General features: G+C 40.9%; 1 long non-coding RNA gene across 1 annotated transcript; it reads left to right on the top strand.

The window, feature by feature from the left end:
* Positions 1–4027: 4027 nt before the first annotated feature.
* Positions 4028–18881, top strand: LOC114020050. Its single transcript, XR_005224895.2, has 5 exons — positions 4028–7953; positions 10365–10488; positions 11125–11226; positions 14086–14195; positions 18352–18881. It is a non-coding gene; the product is annotated as an uncharacterized LOC114020050 (long non-coding RNA).
* The last annotated feature ends 1073 nt before the right edge of the window (positions 18882–19954 follow it).

The following is a 19954-nucleotide window of genomic DNA, read 5'->3' as shown; positions in this document are numbered from 1 at the left end:
AAATGGCATCATTCCAATGATACAGAAGGTGAATCAGTCATCAAAGAGGTCTGAATCTTCTGATAAGCATACATGATTCCCGTTGAAGGGATGGAATTCAATTAGATAAATAATAATATAGAGCGTAATTCGGCACACACTGAAGTCAGTGGAAAGATTTCCATGGACCTCAATGGACTTTGGTTCAGTAGCATAGTTTTTCTGAGTCCTTGAGTTGTATGCATCTCTCTCTTTTTCTATCTCTTTTTTGCCTTTAGCAAGTTCGTGGAACGATTACAAAATATAGTGGAAAGCAGTTCCAACCAATATAGTTACACATTTTGGGTTGCCAGTGTGGAGAAGTCCAGACAGTTTTGAAGCCCAGAGTTTTACCAATTTACCCCAAGACTGAATTAGTCACTTTCAGCTTATTGCCACTGGTCTGTGTTTAAAAGCCTCATGATAATTTACAAAACCAGGCACAAAATGCACTTGCTGGACAACATTTACTCACTTCCCCTTTAGAATGAGGATGGTGAAAAATGAATGATAACTTACTGACATTTAACAACCAGACATGAGTACAGATTACAAATAATTCCCATTGACTTTAGTGAGAGCATAGGGGTCCTTGGTTTAAACCATTTTAGCTAGAAGTATGGGTTAAACTGAGCTTTCAAATGGTTCAGCTAAACTAGTTAGAGAAGGGGCCTCTCTTTCTTCCTTCTCCCTGTGGGTACACATTCCAAATTTGATTATGAATAACGAAGTAACCACACCACAGTAAAAGTAATAAGTGTCACCCAGGACTTTCTCTCTTGCATTCCCGTATAGTTCCCTTTAGCTCTGCAAGCAAGAACAACTGAAAGCAGGAATATACTAAAAGAGAGAGAAGGGGGGAAAAAAATCTATTCCTTGACTTTTACTGCACCCTCTGGTGATGTTTTTACTGCTTTGAGTTGACTGTTTTTCCATATACAGTCATACTGGTAGAGGCGTTCCTCATTCCCCTACTGCTCATTCAGCACATAGGCATGCATCGGATGCTGAAGAGGTTGGAGATTTCTCTCTCTGGGGAGTCAGAGAAAGTTTTTCCAGCCCCATTAAAAATATGAAAACAGATGAGGGAAACAACGGAAGAAGATAGCAAAGTAGTAAGAAGAGAATTAGAAAAGTGGATGGGGCAGGGTAAGAGAGCAAAACGTAGGGCAGGAGAAAAGGAACTGCAGAGGTCCTTTGTGTGTGTCAGGAGAGTGGGCTAGTAGAGGACGAAGAGGGTTAGAGTACATGAGGAGCTAAATGTTAGAGTTTACATACTCTGCCGAGACATTGAAAGGTTTCAGTGAGATCGCTTCCACCCCACAAAAGTACAGTTTATTAAATGTTATAACGCCTATCTCTTCTTCCCCCATCTCTGTGGGATGTGAGGTGTCAAATCCAGGACCTGGCCAAATCATGATCAGTATAATTCTGATTCTGAATTCAATGTCCTGGCCTGTCCAAATTCTAGCAAAGTTACTTCTTTGTACTGTGAAGATCATGCATGGGTAGTTGAGTGACATTTTTAGAGACGAAGCGCAACTGACCAGGCATTGTTGGAGTGGCTGCATGACAGCTGTTTTTCTTGCGTGGATGAGATATACTGTTGCATCTTATCATACTTCCTTTCTGCCCAGTATATTTGCACAGAATTGTATTCAAAGCCCAATGACAAATGGCTGCTTTCTATGAGCCATGTAGGCATCTGTGTGAGGGGAAAACCATCTCTGGATATAAAAACAGACAGAGTTTCAACCTGAGGAGCTTCCTCCAAATGTTTCTTTTGGGAGTGGAAGGATTTTCTCATCCTTATTCCCTACCACTCACTGAACGAAGTGACCTCGGCCCTCTAAATTCACAGGTAGTCCAGTGTGTGCAGAAAAACCATGCAATCGGGATATAAGGTCATCGACAGCTCTGGTTGTGGCATTTGCACAGAGGCTCAATACCTTTGCATTCTGCTCCCTTTGCTGTGATGCTGGCATGGAGTAGGTCCTCAGTGGGTTCCCCAAAGTCTCATGAGGAGCATCTGTAGTGCAGAGGGAAGAAGCATCATAAGTGAATGCTGAAGCAACATTATCTTACACCTAATATCCCTGAGGGAGTGAGAGGGATGGTGCTGTGGTCCTGCCTTTTCCTCATGCAACCACGCCCTCCGCATCCCATGGATCCTTGACCTCTCAGGGTATGGCTACACCGCACTCTGAGCCTGGGACTGTGGGACCTGGGCTCATGAACTCAGTGTTTCCAAGCCTCTGCTTGAGCGTCCACACTTCACTGTAAACCCAGGCTTGTAATTGATGGGCCCGAGTCTCACAGTCATGCTCGCGCATCCACACTGCACTACTGGAGACCTTCTGGACCTGACTCACAGTGGGACTTGGGCTCTGACCCAGCCACCTAGCCAAATCGTACAATTTGAGTCCTAAGCGTTTGCTGACCTGAGTCAGAGTGATTTGTGTGTAGACAGCAAGGTGGCTTGGGCTCAAAGCTGAGTCAGAGCTGGGCTTACTGTGCAGTGTAGACATTCAGCTTGTGTACAATGGGATCCCAGGAAGAGGGGGAGCATTCTTCAGAGCCAGGGGTCCTTGTCTGATGTGTTCCACGCTTCCTCACAAAGATCTCCCACACTGAGTTCTACACAGAGCTGCAGGGACACATTGGTGCCTGTGCTGTTGTGCATATTCTGCTGCTGAGAAATTATTTCTGATGCCAAATGCAGTCACCAAGAAGGCGAACTTTCCAAGCATGCTGCACATGGAATCATTGAACAACGCTGTTATTTCACATGGGTACTGGCATGCAGCGTGAGCTATGCAAAGAACAACCTCCAGCTGAGAGGAGCTTAGTACAGCTCTTTCCAGCTTAACGGGAAGGAGGCTGCCTTTAGACTCACCTCATAAAGCTTTTGGCTTCATATCACATGGGCACTGGACTAAGTCTTGGATGAAGTGATGGGCAGGATGCACACTTAGCCATTGTATGGGGGTGTGACGGGTTGGATCACAGAAACCCGCTGGGAGCTGCCACCTGATGTGCCAAGATTACTTCTGCCCCTGCTTTCCTGTCCAGGACTTCAGTGCCCTGCCTGGTTTGAGCCAGACCCGCTAGCCTGTTGCAAGTCTGAACCACGTCCCCTAACAGCTGTTAACTGAAAGCAGCTTACAGAAGTGTACCTGTCTTTAACACTCAGATGCCCAACCCCCAATGGGGTCCAAACCCTAAATAAATCTGTTTTACCTACAGGGTAAACTCATAAATTGTTCTCTCTCCTATAACACTGATAGAGAGATATGCACAGCTGTTTGCCCCCTCCCCCCAAGTATTAATACATACTCTGGGTTAATTAATAAGTAAAAAGTGATTTTATTAAATATAGAAAGTATGCTTTAAGTGGGTCCAAGTAGTAACAGACAGAACAAAGTGAATTACCAAGCAAAATAAAATAAAACACGCCAGTCTAAGTCTAGTACAGTAATAAAAACTGAAAACAGATTAAATCTCACCCTTAGAGATGTTTCAATAAGTTTCTTTCACAAACTGGAGCGGGACACCTTCCTGGTCTGGGCACAATCCTTTCCCCTGGTACAGCCCTTGTTCCAGCTCAGGTGGTAGCTAGGGGTTTCCTCATGATGGCTGCCTCCCTTGTTCTATATCTCCCACTTATATATCTTTTGCCTAAGGTGGGAATCCTTTGTCCCTCTGGGTTCCCACCCCTCCTTCTCGGTGGAAAAGCACCAGGTTAAAGATGGATTCCAGTTCAGGTGACATGGTCACGTCCTGTGAGACCCCAAGCCTTCATTCCTCCCAGCCTGACACACAGGAAGGCCTGCCTGCAAACAGAGTCATCCACAGTCAATTGTCCTGGTTGATGGGAGCCATCAAGATTCCAGACCACCATTAATGGCCCACACTTTGCATAACTACAATAGGCCCTCAGAGTTATATTTCATATTTCTAGTTTCAGATACAAGAGTGATACATTTATACAAATAGGGTGACCGCACTCAGTAGATTATAAGCTTTGTAATGATACCTTACAAGAGACCTTTTGCATGAAGCATATTTTAGTTACATTATATTCACACTCCCTATATAGAGTGCGTCACAGGGGGAAACTCTGCTAATTGGTTAAGCCTGCACTAGTCTGCCCACTAGTTGGCAGACAAAAGAGCCTGCACCATATACTATTAGGAGTTTTATTAATTAGTCACACCAGCAGTGAGGCATCCACTGGCACGTACAGAAAGAATGCCGTCTGTAATGAAAAGCATAAGTGCCTGTTTTCACAAAGCAGCCCCTCCGGCAACTCAGCCAGAAAAGTGAAATGGAGAAAATGTACGTAACTCACAGACTGAACTATGCAAAGAACATTTTCGTCATGGGCAAGAACAGTGAAAAATATCATCTTTTTGTGTCTTTGCTAAAGCAGAAGGTGTTTTAGAAACTGGAGTTCCTGGATATGAGTTATTCACAAAGCAAAATGTGTTGCATCACACAGCTCTGTTTGCACATCTCCTTTGCATTCACAACATAGTCTTAACTGTATGTGTAATTTAGTGATTACAGACTCATGTTGTCTGGGGACACTACCCCAGAAATGGGCGCAGCTGTTTCTGGGTTATGTAATCACTTTATTGAAATAGAAGGCTCTTTTTCAGACTGCACATCTGAATTAATGCCCCAGCATGGGCTAGTGGTCACTGTGCGGCTGGAGGTGCTGTTTTTCAATGAGATATAACACCAAGACCTGATTGTTTCAGTCATTAAAGATCCCATGGCACTTCCCATAAGAAAAGTGTACAGTAAAGCTTGTGGTTGTTGTGTGCTGTTAATCAAGGAGCCACGTTTCCCCCCAGAGGTGGCTGGATTTCAGTACAGGGTGAAATGATGCATTTAATGTGTGTGTGTCCATGCACGCCTATTTAGTTATATATCAGTTAATTCATGGATGGGGTTTTCAGAGGCACCCTGGGCTGCTGTAACGCTGCTTCCATTGAAGTCAGTGCTTTTTTTATTGGCTGAGGGCTTTTGAAAAATCTCATTTGTAACCCCTCTCTAGAGACTAGTTTCAGGGATAGATTCAGCTCAGGTTTATTGGTGGCATAACCCCCTGCTAGATGGGCACGGGTAGTCATAGCCACAGCTTCCCTTTATCTCCCCACTGGGGGCCATGGGAAGCAGTGCAGCCCAAACGTTGCCTTGGCTGAGAAGAGCATGGCTAAGGTGTCAGGGGGTGTACTGATTCAATGCACTTTCTGCAGGTACAGCTCCTGTAGAACACCACTTCTGTTGCCCCCCAGGAAGAAACCCAATGGAGGGTGAGGATGGTAAGAATTTTCCTTTACCTGCTCTGCTTTGGGATGAACCTTCTAGGATCCAGGGAACTTTGTAGACACAGGAAGACTTACTTTATATCTCCCACCACTGACAAGAGGGAATTTGGCACTAATTTCACATATTGCTTTGAGATCTTTAGCAGTATGATAAATGGAAGTGCTCTATAGATGGAAAATGTGAATGATTATAAAGTTATTATTTACAAAGCAATCTTTGCTTTCCTTTGGGATGCAGAAGTGTAAGTGGTTTGCAAGCCAATGAAACCAAAATCAACTTCTTGACTCATTTTATGTAACTTTTGTTAACACTCCTCTGGGTATTTTCCTCTCTTCTTGCTCTGTCCACTTCATCAGCACAATGGTGCAAAATTAGCTATTGAATCTACAGGAAGGAAGCTCCAGGAAACAGGTGACACAATATCAGGCTAGACTTTAAAAGCATACTTCCTCCACCAGCTCAGATTTATTCTGTATCAGATTTTTAAAGGGAAATAGTAAATTACGCTGGTGTGTCCCTTAGCTGAGAAACAAGCCATTTTTGATCAGATGCATTATTCTGGTGCAGAGGATGCAGTATTCCACCGGGTATAGGTGAGGCTGAAGTCTGGAGTCATTCATTTTGTCCTCTATTCAAAAGTGAGCATTCAGAGATGTGATTTATTCATCCTAGAGCTGTGTGAACATTTGGAAGAAACTCCTTCAGGAACACTAAAAATAGCTCCCTCTCTGTTTAGCCTTTTTTCTGCTGTAAAAAGATCAGATGCTTTGACAAGAAGGGGGATTTTTTGATGTGTGCTTGCACATTGTTGTGAACACACATTCCTGATATACATATGGGAAATCAGACCAATAAATAAATCATACTAGTTTTGTAATAATGGCAACTAATGCCTACAAGTTTATAGTCAAAGATGCCCTCAGAACAACTGCTTTGGGAATTGTAAGAACGTGTGCCTCAGGGCAGCATATTTCTTTTCATTCATTAGCGATGACCATACACACTCACAACTTCCTTTTCACTCCACCTTGAGTTATATAACACATAATAGTGGGTGGCTCTATTGGATACCCTCTGCTTCATTACAAGGCACTCTGCTTTCAACCTTGTGCTTCTCAACACAAGTATCTTCTATAGCCACACATCCTGGGCCAACTTGAGGTCATATGGTAAGAGGATGGTCACCACTCCTGAAACAGACTTGCTGGTATGTGAATCTGCAACCACATGCACACAAAGTGCAATAATTTCTACAGCTCTGCTCAGCAACTGCACCTGAGGGTGTGGTATATAGGACAAGTTAGTAGGTCAGAGTAGGGGGGTGTGAATGATGATAAGTTGGTTTAACACACAAAGTGGGGTGGAAGGGCAGGGTTGAAGCAGGCAAATCAATCACTAAGAGGGTATGTTTTTTTTGTTTTGTTTTTTTGTTCTTAAAAAGCCAGGATGGCAATAAAAAAGGTCTGCCTTAGCATGTAAAATAAATGTATTTATATTTGCTCTATTTGACCTGTAACTTACCTTCATATATACACTCTGAATTTGTCCCCTTATCCTTTGGTGTTGGATATTGTTTGGGATTTTAAATATAGTTTTGTTACATTTTTAAATGAAAGGAATTTTTCAGAAAATAAAGGGACTTAATTATAACCGTATTCATGAAAAGTGATTATTTTATTTAAAAAATAACTGAAAATAATTAAATCTTTTCCCCCACAGTATTGGACCGTCCCTCTGTAATGAGTATTGAAATTTACTATTTCCCTCCCATTAAAATGTAATTTTGTTTTTAATAAGCATCAGTAAACCAGCTTGGATTCACTAAAAACTGGCTTGAACCTGTTCTGAGTTTTGAATCAGTTCAGTTACTTCAAAATTTCATGTGACTGGACTTCCTGAGCACAGCTGAGTCTGGAAGGAGAGGTTTCATAGGAGTGGCTAGGTTAACTTGTCAAGATTTCTATCCAAAATACATTAAATAATCATCCAGTCCATTATAGTTTTAGGGCAGTTCTTTCGGTAAAATCATTGCAGTCAAAGAATCATTGCACTGCATAGTCACGTTGTATAATGACTAACAGAATGTCTATGGAACAAAAAAGCACTTTTTTCTTATTGTCCCTTTTGTGTAGAGTTTGTGTAAGTATGAAATCTAAATAAATATATAAATCAATTACATCCATTGTCAGTGCCAATGGGCAGAGTATGCATAAAGGGTGCCTTTTACACTATTGTGAAACAGATAGGTGTTTGTGATATTCAGGCAAATTTCTTGTCTCAGCTGCCTTTCTGTGCTGATCTATCTTTTGTGCTGCAATTGTTTTTAAAATGTCCTTGGTGCTCCAGAAAGAAGAATACTGTTGTTGAGTGATCAAAATCAGGTAATAGCACACTGCTTTTAAAGACCCCATGTTATTCTGGTTTGGCTCAAGAGAGTAAAAATGACATGTTATGCTCTTTTTTCCATTTCAGTATATTCAATATACTCTTCTTCCATTTGTGGGTATAAACTTGGCTCAATTTGCAAGAGGAATACATCTGAGGCAGAGTTGGGAGTTTCAGGGAACAAATTGAACAGGCCCGTCAGACAAAACTATTGTAAGTACTCAAAGAGGAGTATAGTGCACTAGATACAATGTAATTCATCCAATGGGGTCCAATCTAAACCAAACAAAAATGTGGGAGATTTAATTGAGTTTGCATGGCAAAAATGGCCAATTTCTCCATTTGTAGGTGATAACACATACATTTCTCACAGGCAGTTAGACCATAAAAAATTTATGAGACCCTTAAAGTAGAAACGTGAAATTCAAATATCTCTGAACCTAGAGGCTATGAATAACCCACACATAGTTGAGAGATATTTTTCATTCTTTTGCCTTTGTCTGCCCTAAAGAGCATATACAGCAATCATTGCTGTATTTTACAATGCTGTTTCCAGAAGGACATTACAGTGCTGAAAAATGCTGAGTCATCTAACATCATTGGTAGAACCAGCCAGATGATACGTCCCAGTATGATTTCAGCATGGTAGGTCAGCATGGGCAAGCACATGGCAGGGAAGGCACAGTAGCTGGATGCTTTGATATCTACACATCCCTTTATTCAAATGTCTTGTCTATTAAATGTTAATGATAAAAATGAATGGCACTGTAACAACATGAAATAATTGGTAAAAACATAGAATTTAAGAGGTAGAAAAGACCTAATAGGTTCAGATAGGGGTCTGTGCCTTAACTATGATCTAAACAGTCCCAACATTTGCATCGGGTTCCAAGCTGAACCGGACTTCAGAACCACAGACTTGGGGAAGTGTGAATCTAAACTTTGCAGATTAGGCTGCTCTCTAATTATGTTTCCTAGCTCGTTCTCCTGCCAATACAGGATTAATTTTGTTTCTGTTTTCTTAGCAAATGGGACATCCCATCTTCATCAGTCTCTGGTGTTTCCAGGGCCAAGTATGTTGTATCATTTCACAACCTAGGTTTAACAGATTTAACATACGATAAGAGTTCAGTACCACATGGTCATGGTAAATATAGAATTTCACAGATGTTAGGATGTTTTATGACTTTGGATTTGCTGGGAACTGTAATTGTAAGAGGCACCAGACATTAATGAGCATGGAAACTAAACTGCTGCAATGTTGAGGAAGAAGAAATCATTCCTGTTGGTCATGAATGATGTGAAATGATGAAGCAATGAACTGAGAGGAGTTGACAGCACACTACCCACTGGCAATTGTTTTTGGACTGTTGCTGTAATGATTTCCAGTATGTTACTAAAAAGATCTTCCATCTTTATTATACACAGAACTGCAATAATAATATGAGTTTATCCCATTACTGAAGGTAGAGTCTATTTGGCCAGTTATCAGTATCTATATAAATTCCTCTTCTGGAGATTTGAACAGGCATAGGCAACTATCATTGAGGTTATAATAACAAACTGCATTTCTCTTGGCCTAAGTTAGCCAGCCAATCTGCTGCACTGCAATTGCAAGCTATTCTATTTTTGCAGTACTGGCTATTGTTGCCAGAGTTGAAAATCAGGAGCACTCCTGCCTAAAGGCAACTGACTCTAGGAATGCAGGCCATTTAATGAGTCTTTGCCTTTTCCACACACCAAGTAAGAGTAATAATAGCCTTGGAAAGCTTATACAAGAAGTCATTAAACTGATCAAACAGCGGCAGTAAACACATGTGCTGGGAGCAAAATTATTACTGGAAACTAGATAGACAAAGAGTTGCTGTTTTGTCCAGATTAGCAGAAGGCAAATTAATATTTCTGTTATTGCACTCAGACGTAGCAGCCTGTTTAAAGATGAACCATGTAACCCAACCGCAGGGAGATAGTCTTGCTAACCAGAAACGAATAGAATCACTCTTTTTAGCCGTGATTTTGTTTGAACAAACCCAAGATTACTGATTTAAATGGGATTTCTTATGTACTAAAATGCTTTGTTGGATTGGGGCCTATGTACAAGCAGGTGAACAACTTAACAGGTGCTGTGACTTGATGTGGTCTGATGAGATGAGTAGACAGGGAGTGTGATTTATAGGTTCTAGAGTAAAACTGTGGATCTTGGTGATCTGAATTAGCAAGCAAGCCTTTTCTCCTTTTAGCTTGGGGGTTTTTGCATTTTGCTTTGAGTTTTCGGTTCGCACAATCCCTTGAAATCAAAGCCAAAGATGAGACTGCTGGGTTTTTGCTTGGCTTGGGATCCAACCCATGTAAAAATCACTTAGCTTCTCATGGCTTCTGCTTAAAAACACAAATTATCCTAATTTACTGGAAACTCAGCCTTAGCTGATTGGACGATCAGATCACCTTTTGGTGAACATGGCAGGAGTTTCAGGTTAGCAGTGAAACCAGGTTTCATTATGAGCATTTATTCTAAATCCAGGCATAGGTATTACAGTGTAGGAGCAGAGCAGTGTGTGTGGGATGATTGTGGGTGATAGTTTACAGATACAGATTCACATCTGGGGATACCCTGACTTTTGTAGGTATGGACTGTGGCAGAGGGCAATGGCAGTGGAAAATCCAGGAGGGCATGGGTTTGCAGCTGTGGGGCCATAGAAAGTCAATGAAGCTGATGAAGTGGTCAGGAAGGGGATATGATGAATGCAGGTAAGGAGAACACTGATTTGGTACCTCCCCTTGACATTTTTTGCCCTGGGAGCTTATATGGTGCTCCTGTGTAATTCAAAGCTGGGCCACTCTGCCTTCCTGGTGTAAACTGCAAAGGAAGATAGTGGTAGTAATTCTTCCCGAGAACAAGCCCATCCATGTGCAAGATCTCTAGGCACTTTGGCTGATAATATGTTGTATTTTCTACTCTTTACACTACAGTGACACCAGGCAGAATCTGTGTAGTGTCAGTAAAATGTGGACACTTTGTACAAGTTAAAACTGGAGTCAGAGAGAGCTGCTGCAAGCTCATAGAAAACTTTGCAAAACATTTGATTTAGAAAGAATTTTGCTTATAATCAATGCAATATGTTCCTGCATTTGTCACCCCCTTTACTTTATTACTAATGACTGTTGTGAGAAAACAGGATCTTTGTTTCTTCAGGGTTCGTCTGCTAAAATTGTTTATTCCCCACCCAAAGTCATAATGTTTGTGTTCGTGTAATCGAAACTGGCTACTCTGGTGATTATTGGAGTGTCAGAGAGGGGTGTAATGTTGGTGGAAGGGTAGCAAAAAGGGAAGATATTCATGCTTAAGAATCAAAGTTCTTATTTTCATCCACATGTCTAATGAAGCAAGAAAGAGAACGACATAAAATATGACACATCAGCGGAATTATTTTGAAATAGAATATTTTGCCTTGTTTTCCACCAGGCATCAGAGACTCTACGTTTAAGGTAATGGAACTCACTTGTCCTATTTATTATTTTAATCTCATGATTAATTTTATTTATTTAAGGCTAGACTGTATGACTTACACAATTAAATTTTGGAAAACTCGTGGGTACTGTTGCTCTCTGATAATCTAACTGCAGCTGGGGATTCAACCACATCCCTAAATGGAATTGTGAATTCGAGTGACAAATGGCAAGCATTCATCCTCAGTTCAAGGGACAGACCTAATCCTTGCCTTCTCTTCTGACTGTTTCTCTGAATGTACTACTATTGCTTTGGTCTTACCCAGAATGAACCCCCGTCAGTTATCCAGGTCCCATTCACTACCAAAAACAGCTAGGATGTTTGACAGCACTGACAGATGACAATATTGTATTTATATGGGGCCTCTCATCTCAAAGTACCTTGGTTCTAAGTGCCCTCAGTTTCCTCTGAAGCCATTGTAAACTACAGCTGGGCCAGATTAATACATAGGCAAACAAACAGCTGCACAGTATACTCACCGTGGCTGGGCTGGGCATGCTGTGGATCTGCCAGGACTGGCTGTGCCTCTTGCTGCTTCTTGTGGCACTGCTCACCATGATGGGGAGGTGCAATGTCACTCATTCAGATTTGGCCTGGCCCATGTCATGATGGAGGGGGGCCCCGGGCCAAATTTGAGTGGGTGTGTTGTGACTCCCATCATGATGAGTAGGGCCCTGAGCAGCACTGGGATGTGCAGCCAGCCGGGCAGATCCACAGCATGGCAGCTAAGCTGCAGTGAATATACTGTATGTCTCTTTGTTGTTGTTCATGAGTCCGTAAGTGTATTTTGCCGAGCGCCCACTGATGGATTAATCTGGCTCTGCCGCTCAGTATCACACAGCACTAGGCCCTTATCAAACTGATGTGCTAACTATACACTAGCGCTGGTCAGGAGTAGTCCACTTTTTGATGGAAAATGCAGTTTCCACAAAGTGAACATTTTCCATAGGAAAATTTGATTTTGCTGATATTTTTCAAATTTCCACTGATAAAATCTAAATGAAATATTTCATTTTGAATCATATTGTCTCATAATGAAACATGTTGGTGTGTTGAACCAAATCAAAACGTTTCATTCTGAGTCAATATGACACTAATCTGTGTCTGCCTGAGCTGCTGCAGTGCCTCACGGGATTTGGTGTTCAGGTGCCATGACTTCTCAGGATGCACTGTGGTATGATCTCTGGCTGAACTTCCATAATGCCTCCTAGGAGTCCCATAACTCAAACATATCATGGGAAATATAATCTGGTTGGGGAGCCCAGCCCTGAGAGGAGAATGGGGTATGAAGCACCTGAACTACAGCTCTCATCAGGCACTGAGGCAGCTTAGGCAAAACCAAATGTTTAAACATTTCTGAATTGAAATTTTTCAGAACTTTCCATTCCATGAAAAAAATTGAAATTTTTGACTTCTTGTCCCAGTTTGGGATGAAAACAAATGTTGAAATAGCTGTGTTTCCTGCAGAATGAAAATTCTGATTTTCAACCAGCTCTGCTATATGCAGAGATTATTTCATATCCTCTGGTGACTGTTTTCTACTGTGTAGAGAAGCTCTATACAACAGTTTAGAATAGGTATGAAGAATAACTTTCCTAAGAGAAACTGAAGGGGAAATTTAGGTAACCAGAATGCAATTATTTGAGTTGGAGTTTGTGGTTAGCACATTTATAAAAAGCACCACAGAATTTGGAATGACTAGGAATAAATCCCTATTTTATAGCAAAAAAATCTTGTTGTTAGTGCCCAAGTGCAAGACTTTGCACTATTAAATTGAATCCAATTTCTATTAATCCAGTTTTCAAGGTCATCCAGATTTTCTTGCATGATATTCCGGTCCTCCTCTGTATTGGCAATAGCTCCCACCTTTGTGTCATCCGCAGAGTTTATTAACCCATGCCCACTTTTTATGCCAAGGTCGGTAATAACAATGTTAAATAAGATTGGTCCCAAGAGGAACTCCACTAGTTACCTCCCTCCAGCCTGACTATTCACCCTTCAGTATGACCTGTTGTAGTCTATCCTTTAACCAGTTCCTTATCCACCTCTCAAGTCTCATATTAATCCCCATCTTCTCCAATTTAACTAATAATTTCCCATGTGGAACTATTCAAATGCCTTACTGAAATCCAGGTAGATTAGATCTACTGCATTTCTTTTGTCTCAAAAATCTGTTATCTTCTTAAAGAAAGAGATCAGGTTGGTCTGGCATGATCTACCTTTTGTAAAACCATGTTGTATATGATCCCAAATACTGTTAACCTCTATGCCTTTGGCTTTCTGTTGCCTTCTTGATCTGCTTAGTTGGTGTTTCTGGCTGTGTCTATTCTCTATCACATAGTAAAACTGAAACAATACCCAGCCCTCTGTGTTTGTATTCAGCCCCCAGTGAAAGCCCTCTCCCCCCATAGCTCAGCTCCTGACTGGCCTTGCATGTTGTCTGAGTTTTGGGCAGTGGCTCCCATTGTTTTAGTAACTTGCTCCAAAAGGATCTTAACTGCTTCTTATAGGAAGGGTAGCTGTCATACCCACCAGTTTCCATGAGGCTTCACCCAATCCCCAACATAACACTATTAACCTTTGAGGCCTTTTTTGATTTATTTTCATCTAGAATTTCACTGATAAATAACTGAAGGGATCTTGAGTTCCTTCTGCCCAGAATCATGACAGCAGGAGTCCAAAGAACACTCAAAACTAGAGAACAAGTAAGAAGTAATCAGGCCCCATACCATGGGCACAGTAATATTAGAGCTTATCTGCATTTCCAAAAGGACAGTGTTGCACACAACTCTTTGTCAAGACACGGTCTTAAAACATTATTATCACCCCCTACACAGGTTAAAACGGGTCTATAACGTGGTTGTACGCTGGAGCTGTGCCCATTTACACCAGCTGATGACGTGGCTCCACATTTTCAGCCAATGCAAACAAGGAAATCCTTTGCGAGGTAATAACTGCAGCAGCAAAGTCATTGCTAGCATGGTTCTTTCAGTAGCCCCGAGGTACTCAAAATAAGCTTGTTACTAAAAACTCCTTTTGTCCCCTTGCTATGAAACTCACTTGACTGAAGAACTTAGTTGAGAAAATGTTGCTAGATTCCATGCAATTTTTGTGGCTTGTCATTGGTGTTGGTGCAGCTGTATAGAGCTAACAGTACAGCAAGTGAAACATGATCCTTGTTTAAACGTGGGACCAGAATAGGAACTGGTCTGAACCTCTGTCCTATTCTTGATCTGAACCAACCTTTCTTTTAGTTTCAGTGTTGGTTGGCATAGCCTTCCCGCTTCACCCATACACACGTACCCCTGCTATTAAAATGGTAGTGCAGCCAGCTGGGGCGGCCTCTCTATGGTGGCCGAGTGTTATTCTGAATGGAAATTTATGTGGTCTGGCATGCAATATTTATATTCCGCCTGGAATCCAATCTCTGCTGAAAGGCTGCCAAAGCTGATGGGCCCTGAAACTTAATGTCAAAGTCTGGGTGATTTGTGCAGATGTTAGGAAACTCAAAGGGCGGAGCGTGAGGGGAGCAGTGGGCGTTCGCAGGTTGCTGGGAACCTGTCATAGGGAGGAGGAGCCAGGGAATATTAAGGAGGCAGGGCAAAGAGAGAGAAAGAGACTTGCAAAAGGGGAAATTTAAATGAACTTCTAATAAAACATCTGAATTTTTCAGTGCTTATATTTTAAGTAAGCCAGACCACATTCTCACATTTTCCATCTGTGGACTGTATGCCACCTACCTATCTCAATAGGGCGTACAGTGAAATAATCTCACCCATTGCTCAGGCAAAGCACAGTACTGTGTGGCAGGAAGAAAGGCTGGGTATTCAGCTATAATTGTTGAGATTATGGACTCCAAGATGCATTAACAATCCTCTATAGTGTTCTATGGAATAAAGGACCTTTGTGTCTAAGCAGGGGGTTTTCTATTCTGTGTAAATTGATGTTATGGCGGTGCATCTGCAACGAGTGGCAGTTTGCTGGAGCATAGTCACTCCTTCATAGGCCCTCCCTTTTTTTGTTTACACACACTACTTCTCTTATCTCACTATTTGTTTTTGTAGACCTCTGCAAATCTATAGAAAGTGGAAGGATAATTTACTCCTTTTGGGGTCACTGTCTATCTCCCTCTCCTCCTCTAACATCTGTGGTTTGTATGATTTAAGGGAAGCACAAGAACGGAATGGACTCTGATAAGCAAACATAAAGAATAGTTAACAGGTCAATATAGTGCTGTTCATGGGCTACATGTCACTGTGGATCCCATTAGTGTTACTCTAGAAACAGTTATTTCTTTCCAGTGAACACAGACAGATTTGTGCAAGCCTAATGCCTGTTCATCACATGATTTCACATGGAAGAAGCTATTAAAGAAATCTAGTGTGTTTCCTGACTCACTGCCAAAATTAGCTAGTTTAGTAAGTTTGGATGAGCAAACAAATCAATCTTTTAGAGCTGGCAGAAAAGGAACTGCTTAGGAAGTCATTTGAGCTGACACTGTTGAGATGGCAAAGATGCCTGATGTGTCTGGTATACAGGCGGCAAATATGCTTCAAGAGAAAGCTGCTATCTGTAGACCTCAGAGAAAAAGACAGTTGCCCAGCTGACTACAGGGTGAGTCTGCTCGTATGACAGCTGCAGGAAACCATGAAGTGACTTTAATCATTTCTTCAGATAGGCTTTTGCCTACTGCTGAGTTGAGGATCATGTTGACTCTAGTCTATCACATGCTGGGGAAATGGATCTTTGCTTTCATAGTCATAAACGGTGTGTGTTTCAATCTGTGAAAGCGACGCAGTCGCTTTCACAAAACAGGCTGATAGAAAAGTCTGAAACTACCTGTAGTCTCAAACCTAGACTAAGCAAAAGCAGACCACATAAACTGCCAACAGTAGTGAATTGTCATTGTAAAGAGTTGCTCTGACAAAACCAGCAACACAGCTGCCTCCAGCCCCCCCCCGCCACAAGCCTTAGAAAGGTTAATGATATGTTTTTAGATAACTGTAATAATTGAGGGCCATATAAAGGGCCAAATCCTCAGATGGCATAAAATGGCATAGTTAAACAGCTGAGGATCTGGCCCTGTAATAGTGCTTTGCATCTTAAAATATAGTGCTAAGTCTCTTCCCAGGCAAAACTACCACAGAGTGCAGTGAATAGAAATACAGTAGTAGGGCTTAATTAATTATTATATATGCGCCAAAACCTTAGCAGGCAGCTCTTTCTATTAATCCATTTTATTGATTAGTTTTCCACCCAGTTATCCTTTGCCAAACTGTCTTTGTGATATGAGAGTTCCTGTTCCTGTCTAAAGTATATGGATGAAATCCCCTAAGGGCCAGATTGAGATACCCTTCCTCAGAATAAGCAATGCCTTACTCTACAGGTAATCCCCTTGATTTAAATGGAAATACTAATGACATAAGGTGCTATTCAACTCAAGTCAGGATATAAAATCTGACCCTCAGAAGTTTGGTATCCAGGCTTTTCTTCATCTTTAATACTTATACAATTATCAACACATTCTGAAGCTTGTAGGCTTTCCCCCTTCTATTCTGGTGTTTAGACTATTTTCAATCGCATATACCAGTCCCCATTGACGTCACTCTGAATTTTGCTTGCTCAAAGATCTCAGGATTGGTCTTACAGGCTTTTTCTTTTTTCTTGATAAAAAGAAAATGCTGCCATGAAAGATTTTGAACACACAACACACATTTCTTCCGCTTTATAGACTTCAACTGCTTCATTCTGAGTCTTTAGCAGCAGCTCCAGTAACCACACAGTCATGTGTACACCACTGTGGTTACCGTGAAATAAACAGTGAACAGGTTTCTGATAATACCAACGCAGTGGGGCATAGTTAACATGTTATCCATCTAATATTCAGTTTGAAAAAGAAAAATATTTCTGTGAACTTGTCTCCCAGGATGTATATATTATTGGTATGCAGCAGATATGTTGATACAAATCGACCTTGAGATCTAAATGGGATCAGCAGATTCTGAGATGTACCTGGCTTATTACAAATAGTTTAAGCACAATGTGGTTTTCAGAAGCTGCTACTAGGTGCAGATTAGAGCTGGTTTATCTTGTTTTTTCTGTGTGTGGTTTTTCTGGCAGAGAAAGGGATTGGGTTTATACCTACAAAACTGGCCTATAAATCCTACTTTTATATTTAGAGATTATATTATATTTTATATTATAATTTTCATCAGTATGCAGATGCCAATATTGGAAAGCAATTAATAGGCTTTTAAGGGAAAATTCTGGACACACTGTTAGCTCCCACTGAAACATTGCAGTAGATGTATTTTTTAGTGGGACAGAATGGAAAGAATTTTCCTTCCTCTCCTTCCCCCACCTTCAAATTAGTGATCTTCTCTCCTAAATAGTAGTCTGTATAAAGTAGTTTCTTTCTTTCTGTCTTTCTTTCTTTCTTTCGTTACTCACATGTATAGGTGTTTGTAGAGTCAGGGCCCAAAAGTCCTTCTGCTTTGTAATCTGGAAAACGAAAGAAGCCCTTATGGTGGAAACATAAACAACAAAGGGCAAATAAATTGCCTGAAGGTAAGAAATGGGCCAATATCAATACTGGAAAAGCGTTTTCAAAATAAATCTAGAAAACTGTAGTACCTAGGTCTGCCACACCAGTGTGAGGCATTTATTAAGATGCAGCTTTTCAGGCATTTTGAAGATAAGTCCCTGTCACATCTAGAGATACGTTTCAAGAATAAAAAAAGTAGTGAGCAGCCAATGCTATGAAATCATGCCTGTGAAAGGCCATACTACAGTTACAACTCATTTCACAGCAGTACAGCGGGACACAGTTTCAACACAGAAAAGTTTTTAAATATGTTCCGTCCAGAACTTCACAGTTTAGAAAAATTTTATCCATGACTGCAAAGTAGAACTAGTGCACAACAATATTTTGGTGCATGTGGAAATAATCCAACACAATTAGTCATTTAGCCCTTTATGTTTATAAAAGGGGGAGTGCAAAAATTGCTTTTTTGGAAGGAACAATTATCTCCAAATTTGAAGGCACTTCATTAAATGAACGACTTGTATAAAGTGAAAATCTTGCTGCTTTACTCGCTCTGCAGATGATTTATTGGACGTGCGTCACCATTTAGTTGATTCCTGTGGCTGAGAAGAGACAGCTGATGAATCTGAAGATTAATGGGACACACCTGATCCAGTCTGCTTGTTAGTGCAATCAGTTCTGCAACTCTAATCTGCTTTGAAGTTATGTCTCTCACATTGTTATTGTTACCAAACCAATATGTCTGTCTAATTTGCAAAGTTATTGGTTAGAAACCTAAGCATTTGTTGTGAAATCTCAGTTGTTGAAACCCACTGAAGCCACTGGGCCTACCTGTTTTGTTAGTTTGAGGCCTAAAATTTCCTAATCTATGAAAGAGTGCTGGACAATACCAACATACTTTACAGAATCATTCCTGCATTCTAGAGAAGATATACAATATAACAAATAACCACATATAGGCACTTTCACAGTTTGTAAGGGAATGATCTATCCCATCTAGCACTGCAAATCATTTTAGATTTTTGTATATGTATGTGAAACACTAAAAAGTAATTAAAATTATGGTAGTGAAGTTGATTGTGATGTATTTATTTGGAATGGATGTCAATGAGACTTTAACGATACAAGTCCACCCAGGATCCTGGATATGTACTTGAGTGGCTACCCTGTGCTGCTGAGGTTTCACCGTTATTGTTGTTTGAGCTAGCTAGATCAAAGCTAGCTTGGGTATGTCTACAACAGCTGCAGTCACACCTCTGATTGCAATGTTGCTATACCTACAGTGTTAACGGGAAGTTACTCACAAAGGCCCAATTGCTCCTACATCCTCTGTGGATGCTTTGGACCCCTGTTCAGATCTTGGCCTTTCTGATGAGTCTTACAAGAAAAGTGACAACCATTCCCAGCTGTGGTAAGGTTTTCTGTAATGTGGACACCTGTCCACTAGGAACTTGGCTGACAGCACTGAAATGAATGAGACAGTTCCTGTGAGTAAGAGCTCATTACTGTGAATAAGAAGGTCACAGTCTGTCCCTTTGCGTTTTACCATTGGAAACAGTCAGCATGACCCTGATCATGCAAACTTTGACTTGAGTTGTGTGAGTAAAGTTACCCACATGTTTGCAAGAGCAAGGCCATGTATGGCATTACAGTTTTTTGGTATTCTAGTCTCCAAAAATGGAAATGATATTTTCAAAGTAAAATAAATTAGTTGAATTTTTGCAAGGTAAGCTAGAAATTAAGGATGATGATCATAGATATAGGGACATCTAGAACAAAAAGCAGATTGGCAGGATCAAAATGATCAAAATACTGGCTTTAAATCTGCTTTTCTTTATTCAAGTGATACTTGAAAAGTTTACCAATAGGCTTGAAATATTGCCAGTGGGCTATCTGTGATGAAGAAAAAAAGCATTTCCCCTCAAAATTCATTTGAATACCCCCCTCCAGTTTAATTCCAGAATTTTTCATTTTTTGTTATTTCTTGGCAGCTATGAGCCAAAATTATTTCCTTACCAACATATATGTATCTTCATCCCATTCACACAGTGTTTTGTTGCTTATTTGTGCTCTCTTGCTGGTACTAATCTTTTATTCCTGGAAAATAAAGAGTACTGAAGATACAAACAACACACTAACCCTCTATGGGCTTGGAAAACAGA

This window comes from Chelonia mydas, chromosome 3 (genome assembly GCF_015237465.2).
Source record: "Chelonia mydas isolate rCheMyd1 chromosome 3, rCheMyd1.pri.v2, whole genome shotgun sequence".
Taxonomy (NCBI): Eukaryota; Metazoa; Chordata; order Testudines; family Cheloniidae; genus Chelonia; species Chelonia mydas.
This window is presented reverse-complemented; position numbering and strand designations above follow the sequence as displayed.